General features: G+C 33.9%; 1 long non-coding RNA gene across 2 annotated transcripts in view; it reads left to right on the top strand.

Moving 5' to 3' along the window:
* LOC146992844 (uncharacterized) overlaps positions 1-23721 on the top strand; it is a 115180-nt gene extending 91459 nt beyond the window's left edge. The window contains exons 2-3 of one of the 2 annotated variants that reach the window (XR_015039242.1): positions 16657-16760; positions 21844-23721. This is a non-coding gene — a long non-coding RNA (uncharacterized LOC146992844). The remainder of the gene's footprint in view (positions 1-16656; positions 16761-21843) is intronic. The other variant, XR_015039243.1, reaches the window with a different exon arrangement.
* The last annotated feature ends 3590 nt before the right edge of the window (positions 23722-27311 follow it).

Below are 27311 nucleotides of genomic sequence, written 5' to 3'. Positions count from 1 at the left end.
AGTAATTAAGAGTAAAAAGTCTTTGTACTTTAATGATTCTTTTCCATAATTATCAGATTATAACTCTAAAGTAATAAAGCTTCATGAGAATATTACTAACATATTTTTAGACTTTGAAAACTTCTAAATAAATCTTTTTACGCATACTTAAATTAAACATACTAGTAAACAATATCATTGAATGGCAATTAAGGCGAAAAATAGACCTCTATTTATTCTAATTTATTTAGTAATCTACCTTTCAATATAAACTGAATGAGACATAAAAAATAGCTCATTTTGAAATTAAGTAATATCTGAGCCAGTTTTTGTAGAACGAAAGTGAAACGTTTTGGGTTTTAATTTTTATAACGTGGGAAAAATTTTTCTAAATATAAGTATAGCGATCGGAGAAACGTATAAATGTTACATTTTGTAATTTATAAGACTGGTGTCCTTAAATTTAAAAATGGTAAAACATGAATATTTGCATTATTTAAAATATTTTTGTAACTGGAAGTATATGGTGTACGACAAATGATTGCGAAAATAAAGACCGGGTGAGGACTTTTGAGGACACGTTGTACTTGTATATCTGTTTGAGAGATCTATCCAGTTCCAAATTCAGGGACATGAAAAAACATGAAATTTTACGCCTAAATTGTTTGCATTTTTAGGATTCATAAGGTTTATTTAGATTCATCTCAGAATTTGGATATATTATTAAACAAATGTGATGTTCGTCACTTGGACCTATAATAGGAAAAATTTCCGTGCAAAACAGACGCACGATTGCGCTTCATTGTCGGTTCTTTTTTCATTATTATTTTTCTTACATCACTAGCAACTAGACCTAAATTTCCTTGCAATAAATAAAATTAATTGATTTAATCTATTTCATTGAAAAATATAAGTTTGTTGAAAATTAAAGAAATAAATTATTAGGATAAAATGAATGAATTGGAGAGGCAGAAAATAAAGTTTTAGCTCAACCTGATTTACGCCACTTATTCTTTGCTTCCATATTTGTTTCAAAGCGCATGCTAACATTTGGTTTTTCAGAGAAAGAAATCTAAAATCTTTGCTTTAAAAAAAAGCATATTTACAGATATTTCGAGACTTCTGTATAAGAAATTTTGCCTTTTCCTTCTGGATTGTTTTTGAGATTATTACTTTGAGGTGCAAGAACAAACACCCGTCCGTAAACATAAACAGGTACGAATGTAAAGATGGAAAAATAGAAAGCAAGAGTAATCAAAACAAATATTTGCTTGCGATATAAACAAATCCTAATCTGGGATTATGGAAAATTTTCCAACTCCGGTGATCTCGCATTCTGCAATACAGTAAGACCCCGCTTAACGCTGTTTCGTTTAGCGCTGTTTCGGTTTAGCGCTCTTTTATTTCAACCCGGGGATTCCACGAAATCGCTCGCAGCATACGGGGATTCCCCGAAATATTATGCAGCGATAGGTTTCAAATACATATCCGAAAGAGTGTACTTGTATTTCTTGTTTGGTGCGGTATTGTACAGACATATTTTGAAGGGGTAAATGTGGAAGATGTCGAAGAAATAATTCAAGAAGCAGCGGCTAGTCTTTCTAATGATGAGCTCAAGGAATTAACTGAACAAGAAGAAAACAAAAATGTTGACAGCAGTGATTCAGAAGAAGAGCAAAAAGAACTTTCGATGGCGTTTGTAAAAAGGAGTTTGTCTACCATAACTGAAATAATGGATCAATTCATTGAAAATGATCCGAATTTTGACAGGAGCTCAAAAGTAAGGCGTGGTGTTAGAGATGCTCTATCCGTTTATGAAGAACTTTTAAGAGAACAACGCAAAAGAAAAAGGCAAACAACATTAGATGCTTTTGTCACAAAAAGGCAGAACAACTGAAAACGCAGAAGGCTAACTAAATATGACTGACTTAGAATTTTATTTGTTTTTTTTAAGAATATTCGTTTTGTTATTTATATTTTGTTTTTATTTTTGCAAGAAATAATAATGTGGTATTAATTTGGGCTTTAAGAAATAAATGTTTGGTTTTATTTTTATTAAAAAAACATACTTTTTAAATTTAATACCTAACCAATTTCCTAGCCATCTTCCCCTAACCCCAATATTTACATGTAAAGATAGCCTCGTTTAGCGCTGTTTCGCATTACGCTCTACTTTGATGGAACGTATCCCCCGCATTAAGCGGGGTCTTAATGTAGTATTTTTCTAATTTATAACTAGTTTCATAGAGAACTATGATTTTATAGGATATGTAAGGTTTTACAGCACAGGCAGCGTACACCTAGGAAAATCACATAGCAATGCATCGTTGAAAACGCTTTCCTGCCACGGTAGTGATGACACGAACAGGTTGTTCCTGCAATGCGTTCTGCCATATGGTTTCAGCATGATGGGATCGGCTCACATTACAACCCTGATGTGCATTGGATGTGATTGGATCGGTAGGGGTGGTCCGGTGCATTGGCCAGCATGATCGCATGACCTCACTTGCATTGGCTACTTCCTTTGAGGGTACGTCAAGACCTTTGTATGCGAAACAGTGCCGAGAAACTTGTTGCACGGATCGCGGCAACAAGTTGCTTCGGGGAAATTCGAGACAAACCCGGTATTTTCCAGAACATCCGATTGTCCATGTGCCGCAAGATGTGAGGTCTGCATCGCGGTCCGGGGTCGCAATTTCGAACACCTTCTTTGATGAAGATCATTGTCTGTTTTTATTCTGATTTCTTAGTTTCTACCGCGCTAAGCATAATAAGCATGTTTTCGCACCCTGTTCGTGTCCTTACCGGGCCAGGAAAGCGTTTCAGACCATGTAATTGCTCCGTGATTTTCCATCATCTAGGTGTACTCTTTATCTCCTGAAAGTTTGTAATCGTTGTGCTGAAACACCCTGTATATGTTGTCATTTGAAACGGCCAGACACTTTCAACTTAATACTTTCTTCAGGAATAGCCAATACCCATCCATCATTTCCATCATTTAGCCATCCTACTATCTAGAACGTGGTCCAAAATGCACCACAATAGACGGCCGATTTCATACCCTCGATAACTGAGAAGTTTCGCCCCGATTATTGAAGGGAAACACCTAACCAAGTATCTCTCATTCCTCTTCTCCTACCACCAAACTTTTCGAGAGGACTTTTCGTGTCGCGAGTATTTTAAGTGCACCCCGTAGCACAGGCACTATACAATTAAACACATCCAAGTCTTTTCCTCTACTCAAACCCAGATTCAGCGATATATCAGCCAGGAGCGCTAAACACTGTACCCATTAGGGTGGTATATGATACATATATCTCATGCCATAATAGTTCTCTGTGGGAGAAGTTCATATTATCAAATTCATCGCTTTAGTTTCAAAAAACAAATTTATATCTTTATTAATTCCTTTATGATCATGCAGCTTTATACACGTTTGAAAAGCAGTCATGCATTATATGTTAAACAATTTTTTTGCAGGGAGGGTATACATATATAAAATAATGCTTTATTTTATATATGTAGAGATTGATTCTAACGTTTTGGCTTTGAAACCAAACATTCCTACCAATATCCCGTTACTCGTTAAAGTCTTAAATATGGGGAATTCTAATGACACAATCGTATTTCTCATAATGATGTATCATCAGAAGACAAACTTTTAACCAGTTAAACCTCTTTATAATTTATATGACCAGATTATGAAGCATTACTTCATTTTATAAGATTTTAAATTATGAAAACATGTTTACAACGATAACAAATACCTCACACGTTTCAGTTTACTTGTGATAGAGAAATGGGGCAAACATTTTCTTTTTACCTACCTGCACAGAGTTTTCTGAGTAGTATATATATATGAGCGTGTGTGTGTGTAAACTTGGGGATTAATTAAAATTTAGTTTGCTACCAAATATTTAAGTTCTGCCTTAAAGATAGCTATGCTTGCTTTGTTCAATTAAACAGAGCTTATTAAAATGTCCTCTTAATAGAACATGTGCTGATATGTATTTCATGAGCTTTAAAGTTTTAAGTTTAGTTTCAACAGTTTTGTCAACAGTGTTTTGTCAACAGTATGTTTGAGAAGTTTTTAAGTCTTCCACGTGCGTTAAAATATTTCTATTTTGATCGAGAATGGGACGTTCGATTTTTAGCCGCCATGCCAATGCTCACAAATTCTTTTTAAGCAATCCAAAATTTCGCATCGTAGTTATTATTGCACTTAATCTGTTCGGTACTATATTTTATCTTGCTCGAAAAGCGTGCAATGCCTTTTTATAATAAAGCGGCAATAATCATTTTAGACGGTCAACAATTTAATATTATGTAAAATAGGCAATAAATCTCTAATATTATCAGTTACTAAATACGTAAAGCAAAATGTTTAAACATAACTACGTATTCTATATAATTTAAATTTTCAGCACAACCCTTCTGTAAAAAAATCAGAGATTCTTAAACGATTCAGTTCATTCGAATAGATCCTGATCCAAAACGTGTTTTTAAATAACTCGGTTATTTTTAGACACTTAAGAATGTAATGCAATCAAAACTAGAAGAGGGGAAAAAACGTAACTTTACTCTTTTAGCTAACCTTCTCCTCGCAAGAGTTGTAGAGCTTCAGTTTCTGCGTAAGGTGGGGTTAATCTTAAGACGAATGCAATCAAATAAAAGGAAGCAACATTTTATTTTTTTGCGTTTCCCAGTTTGTAACTTCATTGCTTGCTTAAGCAACATTTTAGCAATTTACGACAAAATAAAATGGTTTTAGTATAGTTTGATTCTTGCACTCTTCATCCACAATCAATGCATGTCAGTTTACGGCAAAATTTTATATTTTCATGAGCATGTCTTCAGAACCAAGCGGATTCTTCTTCGTTGAAAATTTTAAGGCAGAAATAACAGCTATTGGAGAATGAACAGATGTAAATTTCCCGAAAATGTGTAAATCATTGATCCATTGCTTAATTATCAGAAAACATCTCATCCTTGCTTCTTCTGAATTACGAAAAGTATTTAGTACCTTCAAACGGAATTTTGTGCAATTCTAAATGTGTAATGAAACGGTTAAATAATTATGGGGGCTGTAAAGTTGGCTTTCTTTGTTGAAATAAATGTAAGAACGAAAATTAACATTTGCAGCAGAAGCACATTTCTTCATTATTTCTTTCGATAAGAAGAATATTGGGGAGAAGAGTTAATAAATCCAGTACTTTAGCCGAACAAATTGTAGTTAACGGAAATTTTAGAAGATAATCGTGCACCGGGCTTCATTTTATATGGGGTTACAGATAGTTTTTATTAATTGCACTAACAGTATACATGTTTATAAAAATTATCTGTTAGGTTTATGTAAATTATACGAACTAGGTGCGTTATAAATTACGCCAGTTATAGCTGCGAAATGTAAAACAAAATATAAACTATTAAGAAAGGCGAATATTTCTTTTAAATATCTCAGTATACTAAGTAATGTGCAGTCTAAATTTCAAAGTTAAAATAAAGTTTATGAGGTATTATCTTCCACTTTTCTACATGCCTTTGTAGCGTAACGGTAGCATACTTGCCGCATATTCGAGAGGTTCAGGTTTGAGTCCCGGCTAGGGCATTGCTCATTTTTCATGTTTCCTTTTTCAAAAATCCTAATGCCTTTACAGTGGCGTCCGAACTTAAAAGACGTGGTGGATGATGTACTCCACCACTAGGATTTGACATTTGGGTTCCCTAATCCCCAGTCGCTCTTTAAAAGGTTGAGTATATAAGGTATTTTCTTCCTCCTTTCTGCATACCGTCGTGGTATAACGGTAACACACTCATCACGTATTTGAGAGGTTCAGGTTCGAGTCCCGGTGAGTGCATTGCTCATTTTTCGTGTTTCCTGCTTTAAAAAGCATAATGACTCTACAAGTTCCTATTGTCTGCAGAATTTGGAATGGCAGCACTCCTGAGACTTTGATATTATGCGGCGAAGATGATAAATAGAATATTTTATTCAGTTCAGAACAGCAGAATCTCTCAGAATCAGCAGTTTGGTCACGTGGATTACAACTGTCTTAGTAGCCTAGCATAACACAGGACGCAAGAACTAGAAAGAGTCTAAAGCATACAGATTACTAACGGCAAAAAGAAACTAACTGATCAATTTCAAGAAATGATTTATGCATGCTTGGCAAGAATATATTTCTGCAATGTTCGCTTCCAAAATATCATTCCCACGCAACAGCTGAGATAGTTTGCAAGATATTAACATAATAAGAGGTGGGCGTTGGTCAGAAACATATCCCTCTCTTTCTCCCTTCCACTGACCATCCCCTTCCCCTGGGAAGAATTCTGGAGCAAAAGGGGGACTTTAACAAAAGGGAGCTGCACCAGCCAATGATGTCTAGACGAATGAGGAGAGAAAATACAAGCGCAATCTGGCTGAACGCCCGCCCGGGCCTGGGGTGAACGATATCTGGCAATTACTTTTCTCACAAGGTCAGAGATGCAGAAGAGCAGACTGTCGGGACACGGAGACTCCCGCCACTACGAAGTGGGTTACAAATTTCGGATGGGGTGATGATGCGCGCGCAGGGCTTTTGCTCCACGCGGTTCCTCTTTGCCACCATCACCGGCATTCCTCTGCGTAACAACTGTTGTTACGGCACTTCGTTTTAAAAGAAAGACATCGTCTAAGATTAGACATCACCAGTCTGTTCGAATCTGGCAGACTCTGCAGGATTGTTTACGTTTGCGTTTTTGCATCGTATTAAGTGGCGGAATGCTGCCACGAGTTTATTCGACGCTTCGAATCTCGCTTTCAAATTAGCTTTGGTATATCGCTTAGAGATAAGGAAAACAGTAGGTAAAAAAGACTTAAAATTTAGTATCGTAACTCCGCTTTGCTAAAATGTATTCAAGCGATCATTAAAACACTAAATTAAAAGAATGCAGTTGCAACAAGAGAAAGACATCGCAAAATAATAAGAACTTTTGATAATTTTCTTTTCTTATTACTTTCTTGGCAATACATTTTACCAGTTTTGGTAAAACACATGAAGGGTCTCTATTTTGCTTCCCTGGTTTTATAAAGGCATCCGAAATATATGTTTTAGTGCAAGTTCTTGTTCTTTTCTATATTTATCAAGTGGAAATCTGAGCATTGTTTAAAACTTTCGTTAATTACTAGCAACTTTCAAGAAATAACATGTTTCTGGGCTCAAAGTTTTACGTTGTAAATGTCTCAGGGCGCGTGCTGTGTGTAATTGAATAGAAATGAACTCAAAAGTAGACTCGGGGTGTTAATAAGTGAGTTAGCCTGTTCATAAGGAGTTCAAGTTAAGGCATTAGTTAACGTTTTGAAGACGGGATGTCATTATAGTGGCCATAGAGTCCTCTCTTTGAAAAGACGGGGTTGTCCACTTTAGTGGCCATGTCTTTTTCCCCCTTTTTCCAGGTTGAAAAGTGGGGTGAAATGTCAAATTTGACGTCCCTAGGGTTTTAACCACTTATTTCTTTCAAAGGTCTTCCTTTTGCAACATAGATGCACCCCTCTGAGAATCCATTAAAATATACACAAGAATCTTTGTTGCAAATAGAAGGTGATTTCTTAAAGGGGGGAAAGCATTCGGTTCAAGATTCCCCGTCCTTTGATAGCTTTTACTGCTACCAAAGCCCCGGCCTCAAAAGGTTAAAGTGAGCTCAGGAAATTGTGGGTCAAGCAATGGATGAAAATATGCTTTTTATAACGCAGTGATGGAATGATTCTATAGTAATTTACAAATATCACAAAGGAAAACATATTATTAAGTAAATTCTGGTGTTAAGTTTTTCATTTAGCTTGAAGGATAAGATAACAGAGTTCCAATTACCCTAACTTTAGATTTTCGAAGCTCTAATTATTCGAATGGTTTGTTCTTCTTCTTAGAAGAAGTAAAATTAGCCTTGTAATCAATAATGGAAACCCGAAACGTCCTGCGCATAGGTCTACTGTCTTATTTAATGCGTGAGTCACTGATTAGCAAAAATAGTGCTCGTTTTCTTAAAACAGACTAAAACAAAACTTCTGTTAGTTATATTCTTTTAACATTTTGGTGTAAGTCACGGCCTCCGGCCAGGAGTTTTTTTTTACATTTTAAGGACAAATATTACGTTTTACTTGAGTATAAATAATAATATACTTTAACTGTGTAATTGTGCTAAATAGCCATTAATTAAAAATTAAAATTTCCTCATTTGCATCATTGTAAGTACGTATTTGACTTAAAAATGTTCATGATTACCTTAATCTCGACTTTTCCGAATGGATTTTGGTTGCAGTTATTTAAAATATGCATAATTCTGCTTTACTAAAGAACTATTATAGAATGAACATAGAAAAATTAAACACTCCACTTTAAAATGCCTCAGTATTTGGAAGCTAACATTGTTTTAGTCTGATCTTCGAAAGATGATAAAACATATTGTACGGTACAGTACAATTTAAAATTATATAATATTTCAAAAGATGTAAAATATAAAATGTAATGTAAAATTACATTAATATTAGATTGCAAAATATGAAATGTAGTGTAAAATATACAATTGCAAAAGATGAAAGAATGATAAAAATTACACTTTCCAACAATGCCCCAATTATGATAAGCTATGAAATATCTCATGTCTATTTTGTAATATACAAACCACGTCCATTATTTAGTTTCCATGATTTATCTTGAGCCGTAATAAACAGGGGTAACAGAAACCGTGGATACGTAATCCACGGTTATGCGTACGGCGGTTCAAGTTTCATTAAAATTAAGCTCAATCATTCCTCTTCATTCGATCAAATACCTTTTTATTCACAATAATGTTTGGGCAATAGCGAAACGGTACTTTCAGCTTCGACATAAAAAGCCGAATGTCATAAAAAAAGCAGGTTCAAAAATGCATAATCCGTTACGCATTCGCTTATTTAATTTCTTTAAAAGGTTCAGTTTTTAATTAAAAAAAGCAACTCTATATATGATAAGAAAATGTCGAGCTGAAGTGCATGCGACCTTAACTAATGACAGGCTGAGTGACAAGAAAAATTCTTAAAAGAAGCTACACTACCAACTCGCTGAAACTTCATCTCACGTTCGCTCGACAACTTGGCACTTCACCACTGATTGGAACCTGAAAAACTCCAAGTTGTGCTGTGTAGGAGAACCTCGCAAGAAACTAAGTATAAATCTCAGCTGAATTTAAACATCAAAAGCTTATATTTCTAATGCGAAAGCAATTTTTTTAAAACAGTGGATATATTTTACATTACTTCTTTGACTTTCTTTCGCACTTGGAATGCTACATTTAAGCGAGAAAGGCATCAATTTTTCTTAATTAGTTAGATAATCAACATGTATTTTTTATAGATAAAAACCAAACATTCTGCTATTCACACTGTATCAAATTCTCCAATCTACATACGAGGGCCATCCAGGAAGTAGATTACGTTTCCGTCTGTGTCCGCTAGGGGCGGGGCTAGCGCGGCCATCTTGGGGTCAGAGCGTTGCGCAGCTCAGTCTGCATCTAGCCGTGCTAGTGAGAGGTTCGTGCTGTGCTCCGTTCAGATACTGTGACGGTTTGAAATGTCTGCGTTAATTGAAAATCCCGCGAGCTGCGAGGTGCGCTCAGTAATAAGGTTTCTGACTGCAAAAAACTGTAAACCGATAGAAATCTATTGGCAGCTTCGTGAAGTGTATGGGGACAACATTATCACTGAAGGTGGAGTGCGTCAGTGGGTCATAAGATTTCAAAATGGCCGAACCAATGTTCACGACGAAGATCGAAGTGGGAGACCCAGCATAGTGACCGCCGAACTTCTCGAAAAAGTCGATGCTAAAGTCCGTGAAAATCGAAATTTCACAATAACGGAACTTTCTTTGAGTTTTCCACAAATTTCGCGAAGTTTGTTGCACGAAATCATCAGCGAAAAGCTTGGTTACCACAAGTTTTGTGCAAGATGGATTCCAAAAATCTTGACAGAGGACCACAAAAATCAGCGAATGGCTGCAGCGTTGAACTTTTTGGACGCTTACCATAAGGATGGTGACTCTTTACTCGATCGCATCGTTACTGGTGACGAAACATGGGTGAAACATGTGAACTGTGAAAATGAAGAAGTGGCTGGCTATGCAGCGTTTTGATGACGACTCACAGCTGCAAGAAGACGTAACGAAGTGGTTGAAGGCGCAGGCGGCCGAATTTTTCGACGAAGGAATTTCCAAGCTCGTACATCGCTACGATAAATGCCTTAATTTGTATGGTGACTATGTAGAAAAGTAGTATTTGAGTGTGGCTTTCATCTGTATATAATAAAATTTGTTTCCTATACTTTGTTTATTTTTTTATTCCAAAACGTAATCTACTTTCTGGATAGCCCTCGTATTATCCAATTAGACTTGACAAAGGGACTAATTGAAAATTATCGACTATTTTAATAATACATAAAAGAGGGAATTTAATTCCAAATATAAGAATAAACAATCTCATGGGGGGAAATCGCACATTTTTGCAAAAGAGCATTATTTATTACCATTTCCCCCTCCCGACATATAAAAACATGTAAAAGATAAACAAGAACATATTGTAGGAAGAGAACCAATAATTTAATCACATTTCAAACATAATAGCATTAAATGTTCAAAAAATTTGAAAGGAATCCTTTCAGGTGAATATCTGAAATATGAACTGAAGCAAGGATGATTCTGCTCATACAGAATGCTAAGTTTATTTATATATCTGATATTTTAAAATAGATTATGAAGTAATTATTTTTATCAGTGCAAGCTGTATATTTATTATAACACTCAACAATTTTCAAATTTTAAAGTTTAGGGGACCAAAATTCAACTATTTCAAATTTCAAATTCAAACTTATTATGAAGAGTTTGGAAGTAAAATAGAGTTTACGAGTGAATTTCTCTCAAAACATCCTCCAGGAAGGCGAATGAGTCATTTTGATATAACTGACAAGACTGATATAATCCACATAACTTTTCGCTCATTTACCTTCAAATCTGTGCTATACCAATGGTTAGTTACAGAATGACTTCGTGAAAGGAATGAAAGGTAAAAAATATCAGCAGAGGACAACGATATAGCAAGTATACATAAATATTAACGAAAATATGTTTAATTTCCCTCTGAAACGGTACTTCTCTACATTAAATTTGTCAGTCACCAGGGCCATGAAAACTTGGCTGTTAGCAATTCCCTACTGAGCAGTGAACATCCCCCCCTACAATGACAACAGCTGTCAATTTTTCTCTTCTAGAATAAGCTAATACTTAATTTCTTTACTTTGAAGGCTTGGAGAGCGTTTACGTTCCCACATTTTTCACGTTCTATTAGCCTAGTTGATAAGCACGGAAGCTTCTATCATTTTTGATTCATGTTGTCCAAGTTTTACAATCAATACTGGCTACTTTTCTTACGCAGCCTATCTTTCCTAAGCCTTATTTACATGGGATTTACTTGCATAATATTTATTTGTAGTTATTTAAGCATAGCATAGCTATTTAAGCATTCTGGAGTTTACAGTACTGTTTAAATATCGGCTTAAAATAGCTGTCTGCTACTATCAAAAGAAGAATAAAAAGTGAAAGATTAACTTGTGGCAGTGATGTAAGCATTCTGGAGTTTACAGTACTGTTTAAATATCGGCTTAAAATAGCTGTCTGCTACTATCAAAAGAAGAATAAAAAGTAAAAGATTAACTTGTGGCAGTGATGTTAATTTCCCAACTATTGAGTTTCTACACTTCATTCTCCCTTTTCTTGGCTTTTGGCAAATCCATTCATCTTGTTCAGAAGTTTTATCAAAATCTCAGAGACAAGAGAATCAAGTTAAATGCTGTGGCTTTTTAATTGCTATAAGGTATTTTCTTCCTTCTTTCCGCATGCCTTCGTGGTGTAACTGGAAGCACACGTGACGCGTGTTCGAAAGGTCCGGCATTCAAATTCCGGGAGGGGAAAGTGAACATTTTTCACATTCCAACATCGATATAACCTAATGAATCGATAATGGCACCCGAACTAAAAGCGTGACGGACAATAATTTGTCAACTCCTAGCTTTAGAAATGAGGTCCCATGTCCCCTGTTGCCTTTTAAAAGAGGGAGTATATAAGGTATTTTCTCCCTTCTTTCCGAATGCCTTCGTGGTGTAATTGGAAGCATATTACAGAATATTCGAGAAGTCCATGGTTTGAGTCCCGGCGAGGGTATTGCATATTTTTCACGTCTCCTGCTTCAAAAAACCCTAATGACTCTAGTGTGCAACATATGCTGAAGACTAGTGATATTGGTTCCTGCTAGAGCGAGTGTTCATCATCATCTTTGGAGGATGCTTATACGATGATTGGGAATTAAATTACTTTTTTTGGAAGAAGTAATTTGAAAAAAATTATAAAACTTCTATGCATCTAATTGCTTTAGTACTTAGAATTGAAAATTTTCTTGGCTCTAGGCTAGCTTTTGCACTTATTCGTAAGTCAGCGACTCTTTAAATATTTGAATAATAGATTATTTTAAGTTAGACCACAAGGTTATAGTCCAAATAAGCTTTTAGTTGTTATTGATTTATTTTATTATTTTTTTTTCATACTTTTCTGGCGACAATATGCTTTGATATTCGAATAACCTAAGCTACTCCCTTAGCTTAAAGTTAAGCTGGCCAGTAGAAATTATGTTTAGAGCTACAAGCTGATGAAAGCTGTCAGTGCTCACAGCATTTACTTTGAAGGTTGAGAGCTCTTGAACTTAATCTTCAGTCAGCAGTCAGCACAAAATCGTTAGCTAAAGGCTTCTTACTGCAGAATATAAAGAGAGTCTATTGGGATTTTCTACCACGAAGGAAAGCGGAATGGAGGAAAGTCTCATATTCTCCCACACTTAAAGTGTGATTGGGAAGGCCCGAGACCCAGTCTCTAAACACTAGTGGTGAAGAATTGTCGTTCAGCACGTTTTAGTTCGGGGGCCATTGTAGAGCGTATTAAGTTTCTGCAAGCAGAAAACTTGAAAAAAGTGTAGTACCCTGGCCGAGATTCAAACTCCGGACCTTCCGATTGCTAACCGGATGTGCTTTGCAATTATACCACGCGGGTATATAAAGTCACGCGGTAAGGAAAAAGAAAAACATTACACATGTGAAAAAAAAAAAAAGTTTTGCAAAATGAAGATTTATTTTGTTCACAAAATCTGACTCTCCTTCAAGCTCCAGTATCAGGTTTAAGCACAGATTTTATTACACAGTAAGCATCATAAAAGTTAAATATAAAAATATTTAATATAATAAACTCCGACTTTAAGTCAATACCCGATATTGTTGAAGGGAAATTTAGGAAATAAATGAAAAGAGGAAGAACAATTTGAAGCATTAGATAAGAGAGAGCAAGACATTTATTTAACTGATTTATTAATATATAATAATAGCAAAGAGTAATTTGGTTGTACTTTGATATCTAAGTTACACAAGAAGGAAACAAAGAGAACCCCATGAAGTTACAGGAATGCAATAGGAAAAAAGTACGGAAACTATTACAAGATTAACCAATAAAGGAACTACGCTAGACACATAAATACCAAATTAGCCTGTTAGTAATGTTTCGTCTGTTACTCATCTTTTCTTCAAGTCTTATCAAGAAATTTCTGCCTTTTATTCAATAGACGCCCGCCCCTTTGGTAAACAGTTTCGTGGAAAAAAGAATGAAAACTATTTTGGATATTTTGCAGGAATGACCATAATGAATGAGTGCATTAAAAACCGTTACTAATCCGCAATTCGAAAGATAAATAAATGTACTGGTTTTATTTAATTACACTTTTTTAATCACTGAGTACAAAATATGCTTTGTCACATGTTAAACTCAATAACATTTCTCAAATAAGACATATAGTTATCTCTGTCTCACACTTTAAAACTAATTGTAGCGTTTTCCCGTTCGTGATCCATTGTCATAACTGGTAACACTTTCGTCAATTGGAAAATCTGTAGTTCGAATTCTAGCGACTATATATCTGATTTCTCACATTTACAGCTTCGAAAAATCTAGTGTCTCTTCAACTTTAACTCATTCCTTCTATAATTCTGATAAATAATTTAAGTCTAAATTTCATAGACCTTAAATATGTTTCGAATACTCACGCTGTCGAAGCTAATGCGAAACGCGAGGTGAGAGTTCGACTCACGAAAAGGATTACATTTTATTCCTCATTATTTACTTTGCTCGGAACTTTTTAAAACTGCTGAGTAAATGTGTATTTTTCAGGGCATCAGAAATCGCAACAAAATAATCTGAATTACCAACAAATCAGTAATCTGTTCTGTAATAAAATCATACTAACATTTGTTATCTATTGCCATAAAATTTGTTATCTCCTGCAAAACAATATTGTTAAGACCTATTTTCGATCTATGAAATTTAGACTTAAGTTGCTTTTCAAAAGGTCTTAAATGAATGATGTTAAAATGTAAAACTGTGTTAATCATGCAAGTTATTTGAGAAAAATTTGCTGCACATTAAGATTTGACAAAGTGTTTTTAATACTATGAATGCAAAATTCAGCTACAGGTAAATTAAGCTTCATTTTTTCAGTCGATAGTTAGCCATATTTGTTGTACATTTATACCCCCTTTCCATTTACTTGAAGGGAAACAGTCAATTGTTTAAGTGAGATTAGTCCCTAGAAAGACTGTCAAGTAACTTAGCGCTTCGTCTATTAAAGAAACTCCAACTCAGAAGATTTAAACACATTGTTTATTAAAGTTTTAAACTTAATAACGTAAGCATAAGTGCACAGCTTATGCTTCAGAATAATCTCTACTGTTTAACAAGGGCACGGCGTTTGTTTGCAGAATAGTCTCTACTGCTTGCGGGATTTAAGCTAACATGAAAATTAAACCTTAAGGTAATTTAACACCGAAATTTCTCAAAGCCCATCAAGAGTTGCATCAAACTAATCTAAATGCATCAGCAATCTCGGCTAACAAAAGGCTAAACCGCCCAGCTCTGATGATTAAAGTAACCGCCCGGTTCTGATAATAAAAGTAATCGCTTTCGAGGAAATGTCGCAATGGTCACTGTCAAATGGCTAATTGTAGCTAATTTAATAGGCTAATTTAAATGGCTAATTTAATAGTTGACGAAAATAGAAGTGATAGTATAGGTAAAATAATAAGTTGATGTATTATTAATATAAACCTTATACAGTGCTCTCACAACAACATGAAAACAACTAGGGTTAGAGAGATCTCAATTTCTCTTCATTAGTTGTATGAAAAAACAGATTTACAACTTCTAAAAAGATTTAAAGATATTCTTCACACTTATAGTAAAAATTAAAAGCTCTAATTATGTTCCAGAGATTTTTTAGTTTTCATTAAATAATGCAAACTAAGATTTTAGATTTGAAGCCGTCTTTTAACACACTGCAAAAAATCGTCGCAAATCTTTCAGTAGACGGTCACAATTTTTAAGACTGCTTCTGAATGAGTTATTTTAAAGTTTCCTTTACTTTTTCTTATAAGTTTTTCTCCATTACAAAAGATACACAAAAGGTATAAATATTTTAATCCTTCACATTTCCCAAGGACTTGCACCAAATGTTAAGGCTGTACTTTGGTTTTTTCTATTAAAGTTAATTATGTAATTAGTTAATATGACTTCAGCGATGTATTCGCAAGTAAGTATAGTTTCATTGCGAAAATTCCTGACTGAGAAAAGTTTTTGTTTATGTTAATAAGTTATTAACTTTAGAGCTCCATTAGAGGGCAAGCTCAAAGCCAAAACCCAGTACTAATATATACAGAGTCTTTTATGTTGAATATCTTCTTAAACTTTACACGTGCTTCTGTTTCTAATCTGAGCGACGATAAGAATCCGAAAGACAGATGAGAACGCAAAATTATAATTATTCACGAAACTGTATAATGGATGGGAATTATTATATAATTTGCTCTCTTATTTGTATGTTGTTGAAGAGCAATAATCTGCATATTTCAATATAGTAAGAAATTTTAGGAATACGTTTTGATCGAATATTTTAGAAGATAAATAATTTAATTTTTGTATTTCTAACATTTTCTTTTTCAATGACAAGTAACTAGCCATTATAGACGTTGGCACTACTAATGGCCGATAGCGGTGGTCACTTTATTATGGAAGCACATAATAGGTGGGTCACTGTTGTCTCTCGTAAAGGGACAGACAATTTACATACGTACCTTCTCCGGGATTCGAGCCCGGGCTCTTCGAAAACGGCAGTCAGAGTCACTAAGCATATTACCATCTGGGGGACTGTTTTTCAAACATTATTTTCTACGTATTAGCAAATATTTTGAAAAGAGTTATTTCCTCAATTCTGCTCTATCCTTAACATTTAGGAATTGTGAGATATGGAAAAACCAAGTTTAAAACCACTTAGAGTACTTTTGGCATAAAACTATACAGATTTCGACGTCGGTTGATGTATACGCTCCTGTTTGGGTGAAAAAGTTATTTTGTTTCCCTGAAAAAGAGAAACATTTATAAGCCGCCCTAGAAATTAAAAGCAATTTTTCCCTGAAGAAGAGAGGCTTATGCCAGCCTTCCATGATATCTATAAATAAATTGTTTCATATAAAAATCTACTCCAGTTAAAGGTTTTTTTTAATGCTTAATTTTACATTTTGTATTGTAGGGTCATTTGAAGCAATAGACATGAAAAATGTGCAATACCCTCGCCAGGACTCGAATTTGAACCTCTCTAATACGTGCCGAGTGTGTTACCGTTACATCACGAAGGTATGCTGAAAGGAGGATGGAAATGCCTTATAGAGTCTGTTTTCTCAATTTAAAATGAAGTGCTTCTCATATCAGCACTTGTTCTGTATATTTTTAATAAATAATGTTAATTATTACCTTTAATTTTTCAGAGTCGTGCGTAAATAAAATAAAAATAAATATCTTGTATGCATATAAAAAAGTTAAATACTTTATTTCTGAAAACTGATTATTTTAGTTTTATTTTCAAACTAATTTTATATTAGTTGTTTCTTTTTTCTTATAATAGCAGAAGCGTATTTAAAATGAACGTTAATAACTGATATTATGTAAAATAAAATATGAGACTAAAACTATTTGCATTACATAATAGCATTTCGATATAGGCTTCTACTGACCCGTCAACCAATAATCAGATAATAATGGTACATCCTTAATGAAATTGCAGCTGATATTGTGCTATAAATCGCGTTTGATGTAACCCAAATTTATTACATATATGCCAAAAATTGTTTCATTAATAGCACATTTTTACCTATATGCAATTATCTGAAATTCTTATTTTTTGTAAGTATTCATAAAACTTTCTTTTGAGGAGGTTACTGAGATAAGTTTCAGAATATTTAAAAAAAATGTGCTACTCTCTACGATATTATTCATTTGTCATTATTAGTAAGCTGATAATATAAAAGTTTTAGGAACTGAAAGTAATTTTAAACCATCATATATTTAATTTGCCCTATAGTGTCTATTTAAAATTTGAAAACAATGTAGTTTAAGTGATGGAATAATTTAATAAGACAGTATGGTAGTCATTATTCATGCTTGGAAAAGGCTGCTTGGAAATTCAAACATCATTATTTTCTGCTACATACTCACACAATGTCTAACGGAATCAGCAGCGGAACTCAAAATCGCGAATTATTGCTCAGCTCACAAATTATTGTCACAAACTGTTCTACCTCAGCTCGTGTGCACGCGTGCCATAATAGGACCATACATAGGACCACCCCGTGATTTGAACTAAATGCAGCCAATTTCAGTCCAAGAACAAAGAGAAATATCCTAATTTTTTACATAAATAGTAGATTTGTTCCGCTCTTTATACTCCAAGCATCAGCTGTTCCTGATCTCAGTTCCGTTGCAGCACAATGTCGCATCTGTGTACAAAGCGACGAATCTATCCAACATGCTTTGTTCTCAGTTTTCATGAAATGCTTCCACAATATCTGTGTTTACGACACAATGCGATCACTACGCTTTATGCAGTTTCTTTCAATAGATAAAATTTAACGGTCTTTCTAAGCTTCTTTTTTGTCCGAAGCCTGTGCAATATTTAGTAGATAGCTCCATGTCTAAGTAGAAACGCTATGCTGCAGTTTAGTGTTCTCTCACGTGGCTGACATCATTAAGTCCTTTTCTGATGCATTTGTAATGGTCTTGTAACAGAAGACGTATTTTGTGTCTGGGTGGAGATCTTTTATGTCACGTCAGCGATAAGACAATATCTCAAGGAATAAAGAAAGAAGAATAGCTTTAGATAACTCTCTATTTTGTTTTAATGTTCGTCGAAAAAAATGGAATATGCCAATCTAGTTTTTAACTTGCTATTTAGGTTCAAAGCATATTTTAACAACCGGGACTTTTTTCCTACTAAATTATTCTTGTTGGTTGTTTGGCCTTAACTAGTTATCTCATTGGTTTACAAGGAAAAAAAGTACTTACTGCCTACAAACCTGTACCATCAATTTAAGATATTTGTAAAAATATTTTAAAGTATTCAAAATATAAGTTTCTAAATCATTCTAAATTGAATAGATTTTTATTAACAGTAAGCTTCATTAAGAATATACAGAATTTCAGAAAACTAGAAGCTTTATGGTCAGATATGACCCGTTTACGAGCTTGTGAGGACAGAGGTACAGCTTTTATTCAGAACTTTATAAGGTATTTTCTCCCTCTTTTCCGCTCGCCTTCGTCGTATAACTGGAAGCACACTTGACGCGTGTTTAGAAAGTCTGGCAGTCAAATTTCGGTGAGGACACTGCACATTTTTCACGTTCTAGTATCGATATAACCTAATGACTCTACAAGTGGCACCCGAACTAAAAGGCGGTGGACGATAACTGATCACCATCAGCGTTGCGCGATTGATTCCCCTCATCCCTAGTCGTCCTTTAGAAGGGGGACTATATAAGGTATTTTTCCCTCCTTTCCGCTTGCCTTCATGTTGTAATTCTAAGCACACTCGACGCGTATTTCGGATGTCCGACGTTTGAATTCTGGCGAGGGCATTGCACATTTTTCACGTTGCCACATCTATATAACCTAATGATTTTACAACCCATAAAACATACTTTCTTTTTATCATGATGGATAACTAGGATTAACATCATTTTGAGGCCTGCAAAAGCTGAAGCTTAATTTCGGATCTTAATCCAAGAAATAAATAAGCTTAATCCAGGAAATCAGGGCCTATGGCAAGCATATTGAAACTTGATCTGCATTTGCGGAAGAAGTGAAAATTAGTAAATATTAGTATAAAGAGTACGGTTATGATAATTAAATAATAATATAAAAAATTCCAATACTTCTTTAAATTACGGAAACTCCATTTCAAATTTTAGAAACCGTAGCTCTATATGCCAGTCAGAAATCTTGATCCAGGGAGAAATATATATATATATATATATATATATATATATAGGTATCCCTCCTGTTCGGATAGTTAAGTTTCTAGAAAATACCGCGAAGTATCAAACCGTGCTATACGACATTAACAACCAATATGAAATTGAGAAATGCTTTCCAAAAAGCTTTTAAAAATAAACTATTTTTAATGGTTCTCACTACTACCTCATTTAAATTTACAATTTATGCAACGTCCAGTGTCTTTTGTCCTTTTAACAAAGGACTGAAATTTTGTATTTTCATCTCCAAAGAAATAGATTTTCTTTTGAAAGTTGTTTTCTTACTTTCAGACATAGTTTGGGTCTGAAATATAATTTCGCAGTAATTACTTCTAGAAACGATTTAGTAGTCCATGCTAAAAAATGTTTTAAAAAATATTTTTCCAAAATCACAGTTACGTAATTTATGCTGTCTACCAACTGAACAATTGTACTAGATACATACTGCGTATCTTTAATGTGATGGATACGACCCAATTTCAAAAGAATTTTAATGTGAGAGAATACGGGCATTTATTATTGTGCGTCTAAATATAGATCTTGTTATTGTGTGCTACACAAAATAGCATAGTACGTAATTTAACTCTGTATGAGTTTAGAATAAAAATCGAGTTATCAAAATGAGTACGTATATGAAGTGTATACATACATAAATGTGTACGTACGAGCATATTAAGCATATTCGTTAATGCGGTGGAATGGAACGGTGTTGCAGTGCTATAGTAGGGCTTCAGCAATTTTCTTATCGTGTAAAGCGAAACCATGTTGTAGGAATTTTATAAGAGGGTTACTTTAAATTCTGAGGAAAAGAAATGTGATTTGAAAGAACGATAAAATATAGTTTAGCCTACAAGGATTAGTTTATACAAGGAATAAAACCGGAATCTATCCATTTAAATATAATTAGCATTAAACACTTTTTCCTAATTTATAATTTGCTGTAAATATGTAAACTCTTGTATGCTTTTTCGGAAATCTGCTTTAATTATCACGGTAAAATTTATGTAGTATCATATTTCATCTTGACTTGATAATGTAGATTCTTAAAATCATGTTATAGTTGACCCCCTTTAGGCCTGCCAGTCTGCGCGCTGTAAACATCTGCTTTCTATCGGAACTTAAATATTTAATTTATATAATAGCAACAGATGCTAAATTCAGATTTTCCTATTAAAAGAAGTTGATGCATCCAGCATATAACTTCCTTGTCCTGTATTTTCGAAAGCAGAAGTCAATGGCCGTTAACTCTTGTTTAATGTAACAAAGTCGAAACGACACTGCACACTTACTACTTTCTTAATTAATTCGGATTTCCGCGTTATTTTATCGTTACTAAAAAAAGTATTGTTTTTATAAATACTTATTTTAGTAACGATAAAATTAGATAAATAAATAATAACTAGAACGATAAAATAAATATTAATTACAACGATAAAATTAGCATTTATTTTATCGTTCTAATCACTTAGTTCTAACCGCACATTTACATTTCTTTTACTGTTCCTTTGATATCAATAGAAAACTGAAAAATACAGCTTTGTGACTGAAACTCAGTCTCGAAAATCAAAAAAGTATTAATTTTTTAAGTTAGTTTAATTTTTCTCTGCTCACTTTACACGGGCTGAGGACAATTTATATATATATATTCCAACCACATTAGTATTTTACCAATGCGTTAATTTAAATATTTTCATGCGGTTTTCGTTTAAATAAAAGTTTAAAAAATTTCAGTTATAAATTCATTGAATCTAAGACTAAAAAATCATAAAGTGTACAAGTACAGTGAAATGTACTGAAAATAAAGCTAAATTCATAAGTTCTATTTGATGTTTCAAAGAACTCAAACACGATTAAATCCTCGCTTGAAAGGAAAAATAACGTTTCGAGTGGGAATTGGAAGTATATTAAGCAGCAGAATTCTTCCAAAAGCAGAACAAGATGAAAGGATTCTACCCAAACTACAAGTTGCATTGAATTGTTATAATCGTTTTCAAATCACTTAAATATGTTTATTTCAACGCTATGTTACATATTTTGAACACATCTTAATTTTAGGCCGCGTTAAGGCATTTAAGCCGGATATACCATTTCTTCATTATTGCCCCGCTTACGTTGTTTTAATTTTATTTCTTTTATAATTAAAAATGCGCAAGCATTTCTCCAATAGAACATAATATTTATTGTTGTTGACACACTTTCTCCAGAAAATCTTAATTTGCATCGGAATTATTGTATCTTAATTTGTAATCTTTTGCGCCTAAATACCATAACAGAGGTAAATTTACTTTGAAGAAAGGGAAGTTTTTTTTAGTTTTTTTCTCGGCAGAATGTAATGAATAACGATTGTTTTTGCCTAATGATAAGGATGAAGATGATTTGAAAAGTAACGCACGATAATTCTTTTTCTCTTGTAGGTTTTCAAGTAGGAGGCTGAATGCTGGCAAAAAACTAGGTTGATCTCGCACTTTGCTGGATCTACTTCACTCAGTAATGGAAGAAAAGTGAACAACGGCGCAAAAAGGTATATGTTAGCGTCGTCTACAGTTTCAGATTAATAAGCTGTTCATTTTCAATATTTTGAACTCGTTTCGGAACCTTCCATTGGGAGAAAACCTTCGTATAAAACTTAGACACACTGATTTTATGTACTTGGTGCGTAAGTGAAAAAAGAAAAATTTTCTCAAAGAACAATGTATCGATTGGGCAGAAGAATTTATTAGGTTCTTTTCATATAAATACACGCAAAAAAAGTGCACTAAAACCGCAACCACTACAGTTGGTTAATTGATAAAGCCAAAGTACCCAAGGATTATCTCCCTGCGCTAGATGATGTGACTGATGGATCTATTGTTTGATAATAGTAAAGCAGACAAGGGATATCTTACTTAAAAGAGAGATGCTTTCATAAAGGACTTCAAGAGAAATAGCCCATATTTTCTTTACACGTGGGGAAGACCCCAGAAACTCTCATGCAATCAGCCATTCTTGAATGCAGGCCTAACTACCAATCTTTATCCAGGTTGGACGAATTGCTTTAATTCTTTCCTGCCTTAAATAATATATAAGTCATTTAATATGTTCTTTCTTATTAAATTTGACTCTAAAAACGTAATTTTACGTAGAAAAATTGTGAAATTTTCTAAAATTTCTCTAATTATTATTTCATAATGTCATAGTTTCTAGGACGGTTTCCTATTTCCCCTTGTACCCTTTCAGAACTGTCTCATGAAAATATTTTCTTATGAGCTTCCCTTTTGACGTCACAAAAAGGATTTTCCAAAATTCAAAAGTTTAAGGATTATTATGTAAACACTTGGTGGGAGAAAACTAATAATCTTTCTTCCTCTTCTTACAAAATAATTTTAATAGATTTATTTCACTTCAAGTTTGATAGTTACGTAAAATTTTCATAACGTAATTATATAGCTTGGTATATTTTGCTTGTATATAGAATGCTTCTGCTTGTAACAGATTACAAATTTAATAACAAATGTTACTTTAGAATATCAATATAGTTTCAGTTAATGAAGATAATCTTGAATTTCAAAAAATAACTGCTATTAAGCTTTTCTTTTACAATCTGAAAAAAAAAAAAAAAAAAAAAAAAAAAAAAAAAAAAAAAAAACGCAAAATGATGCAACGTAAAAAATGTATAAAAATCGCAAAACACCTTCGTAGTCAGCATATGACGAAGGTGAAAAAATAACGAACCTTCAATTTTATCTAATTGTACTGTCATTATTTATAATTTTATCCACCTCTATAACTGTCCAAAAACCGATCGTAAACTATTTTATTACCATGTCACTGTGAATTACCCACTTTTGATCTATTTAATAAACTTATTTTAGAACTATTTATCATACTCTTTTATAATATCAAAGGGAAGCGAACTGTGAATTGTCGCTAACTAAGGAGAAAAAATAACGAAAATTCAGGTTTATCCAGCTGTATAATTATTTTCTGATGTTCAACTATATTTTATGAATCAAATGAGTCGTCCTCTGATTGAGAATGTTGGAGTATGAGGAAGAGAAGACATGAATTTCAACAATGGTGTGACGTTCACTGTTATGGGCGGGATTGTGTCTGAAGCACAGCTGCTGCTCCAACGGATGTGACATTGGACCGACGGATGATGGCGCGAAAGCGCCAGAGCGTGCATTTTTGGCTCATTGCAATAACCATCGTACTAAAGAACAATGTGTAGATCTGTCATGTAGGGATATTCATAGCCTTGTCTGGAAATAATGTGTCTCATGCAAATAAACATGTGCACTTATTATGAATAACGTTGCTTAAACCAGTCTTAATACCTTTTGATAAACCTTGCTCAAAAGTTTCTATTTGATGGAAACATTTTTAATTGTTTGAAAAAACATGAAGACTCCTCTTCACACCTATAGCTGTGATAGGTATGTGAGGGAATGTCGTTTTCATTGTTCTCTGTTATTTGTAACACAATAGCGGCTTGCTGACAAATCTTCTAAATTAAACGGAATTAATTGTGAGATTACTTTAAAAGGACGCTCATCGAATTTCAACTAACTCTAAAAATAAATAAATTAATATAAAAGTAAAATTTATAAAAGATACATCAGAAATGAATACAGATGTATCTCCTGTAAGGGACACCTTCGAAAAAGGCACACCTCTATTTAAGAGACGACTCTGTTGGTCCCCCCTTTGAATAGGGACCTTAATAAGCTTACCTCTTATTAAGAAACACTCTTTTTAAGGGACACTGATCAAAACGTTTCAGAAATAAGGCAGAGAAATAAATAAAAATAGGAATACTCTTTACGTTTCACGGATTATTTTCAATAAATTTCTTTAAGTAAAAAATTATTGTTCATTTCATACATTGTTTCCAATAATTAATCTTTTTTATTCAGAATTTTCATTTTTTACTAATTTCAAATTCAAGTAAAATCTGTGACTATGTTATATATTTATATGTAATTTATTTAAGGCTTGATACAACCTAAACTTCTAATTAAATTACCTTTTTAGTATGTACCGTCTGAAGAAGGGATGTATCTATTTAAGGGACAAAATGTCTGGTCCGGTAAGTATCAATTATTGAGAGGTACTATTACATATGATTCATCCCTTGAGGCAAGCGTCATCTTCCTTTGACTTAAGGGGGTGGCGCTTGTAAGAAAAATGTTCAGTCTTTAATTTTGTATTTATGAAGGACAATTCTCCTGTTACTCAAGATATTGCATATTCTGTTGCTTTTTATTTGCATTTTTATAATTTTCATTTGTATACAGCCTACTCACCATACATATTAGATCACTTTTAAAATTAACACTAACGAACATTTTAAGGAGAGAATTTATAATCGGATAAATGTTTGGATGTTCTATAATGATTTGGACTAAGACAAATAAAACTGATCATATTTGAATTGTTCGAATAGTACATAAATAAAATAGGTAATTCCCCCCCCCCCAAATGGATGCAGTGTTTCACATTACCTAGGAAGTTTTCGGATGGTTGCAGCAAATCGTTTCTATAGGAGTACTGAAAACACAATTTTGGACCGCCGCTTGCAATTCCTGTGGCGAACCGTGGACCACGCATGCTCGTCATCACATGGAAATGTTATTTTAGAATACGTTGTTGCTTCCGAAGGTCAGTTTGTAGGGTTTCCCTTATTTTACGTTACAAATTATTTTCAGTTTGGTACCTTTTCTGAAATTTTCATTTTCCCCTCGTATTTCCTCACCAGGATGTAAATTTAATGTCAAGGGAAAAGAGTATTTAAACGGATGAAGCATGTAGTTTATTCACAGCGTGATTTCGCTAGCCAGCGCACCTTTCTAGTTTGTCCTTGCTGTTATGCGTAGTTGCTGATACGCCTTTTTGGTCATTTAATAAGTATGTAGCCGGGTAGGTTGTTGAGTCAGCCTAGTTAGCCTTAAATTAAATTGGTAGTTCAGCACTACAACTTTATCTTTGAATTTATTGTGAAATTTTATGTTCCGCCGCAAGCCGTCGGTGTTATTTTAAGCACGAAGTACGTGCATTTGTGTTAAGAGTTTGACGAATAATAAAGAGTTTATTTTACTCTTCTTCTGTGCTGGTATTATTCACGCCTGTGCGAGAAGTCTCCGGGTTTCTTAGCGAGATCCATTGAACTTTAGGATGGCAAAGAGAGTTGGATCCCACAAGTTAGCTGTCAGAACAACAACTGAGCACAAAAGGTTCAAAACTTCAATTACTATGGAATGTAGTTTCTTTGCTAATACCCGTTTCGCATTATACCGAGTCAAGTGTATATAGTCTCCAATTGTATATGCTATATATAATAATATTGTATATGCCAATTGTATATGCTATATATATAATGCTCCAATTGCTAGCATCAATTTCGCCATCTTCTGTACCGCGGCTCGTTATATGCGTCACCACCTATTCTACCACTAATTATTCATTTCCCCATGCTGAAGTTCCTAATCCAGTCAAATACAGAGCTTCGTGCATGAGCTTGCTTACCACATATAGCCACTAGTTGCTTTTAAATGTATGCTTATGACTATCTGTCCTTCTAAAGTAACCACACAGTCTCTTTTGACCATGAGCACTACCCTCCCTATACATTTATCCATGATCTTCTGCACCGAGCTTCACATTATGACTCACTACTGTTTTCGTACTAGGACTTAGCAAGGCTTGATATGGAAGACTAATGCACTCACACCATCGTCTGAAGCAACATCTTCAGCTGTTTGCTAACCTGGAACAGCAGCACGAGTGTAAATCATTATTGAATATGCTACAGGTAGACGCGGCTTAATGTTTTCGCCGTTAATGTTATCATTCAGAAATTATTATTGAATTTCCAAAATTCTGTCCATTTGTATGCGAAAACTTGGAAAATACACTGCTTATTGTGATCTACGGTTCGGTTAATATAATAAAAATATTCTGGAATAAAATTTTAACAGAAAGTGGAAAATTTACAATTAGTTGTATTATTCGTGCTTTTGCAAAAAAAACTGACCAGTAAATGCTTAAAATTTGTCAAAGACCTCACCAGTGATCGAGTGATTAAATGCTGTTAGTTTGATCTGGGTCTGAATCCAAGCGAACGGGCTAGGCTAGTTGCATGATTGTTTTCGTGATTTTCCTCATGTGTTACGTGTATACAAGCAATTTTCCTTTCGCAAGTCCTCCACAAAGGCATCCTGCTTCTCAAACAGACAGAATCCGTGTGGTTTTTATTAATCAAATATCTAAACTAAAATTATTCAAACTAATATAATCTAAATGGTATGTTATTTGGGATTGATTTTCTGAACATTTGCCGAGGAACTCAAATACACAGTCTCAAACATTTTCAGTCTGAGAAACCGTTTCAATCTGATCAAATGTTTAAATTCTGGGAAAACTTTCTCAGACTTTCATATAAGTCAGAGAAAGCTTCATTTGTATAGCAAACTATAGTAGGACTCGCAACTGTATCAGGAAAGAATGAAGGGTATTTTATGAATAGACAAAGTACATGAACTAGACATTACTTAGTAACACTGAAAGTAAAAGTTTGCAGTTAGGCTTTCATTATCGATTTCTGAAACATAAATGTTTCATTAAGAACTTAATGGACTTTTTTGACAGCATAATAGCGGACATTTGATAAATGGGAAACTGATGACGACGTGTTTATTGATTTCTAATGAGCTTCTGAGAAGTCTTAGTAAACCACTTCATTTTTTTAATTGTACTTATAGTACATAAAACGAATAGCGTGCTTAGATTCTTACTTGGCAGTGAAACAAAAGAAAAACATACAATGTTTTAGAAACATGCTATTCAAAGCCTTTCTCGAATACTTTTTTATGCCATCCAGATGAAAAAGACTCAGATAGACACT

Source organism: Stegodyphus dumicola, chromosome X2 (assembly GCF_044657685.1).
Source record: "Stegodyphus dumicola isolate Sdum_Otavi_A_Nest chromosome X2, ASM4465768v1".
Taxonomy (NCBI): Eukaryota; Metazoa; Arthropoda; class Arachnida; order Araneae; family Eresidae; genus Stegodyphus; species Stegodyphus dumicola.
This window is presented reverse-complemented; position numbering and strand designations above follow the sequence as displayed.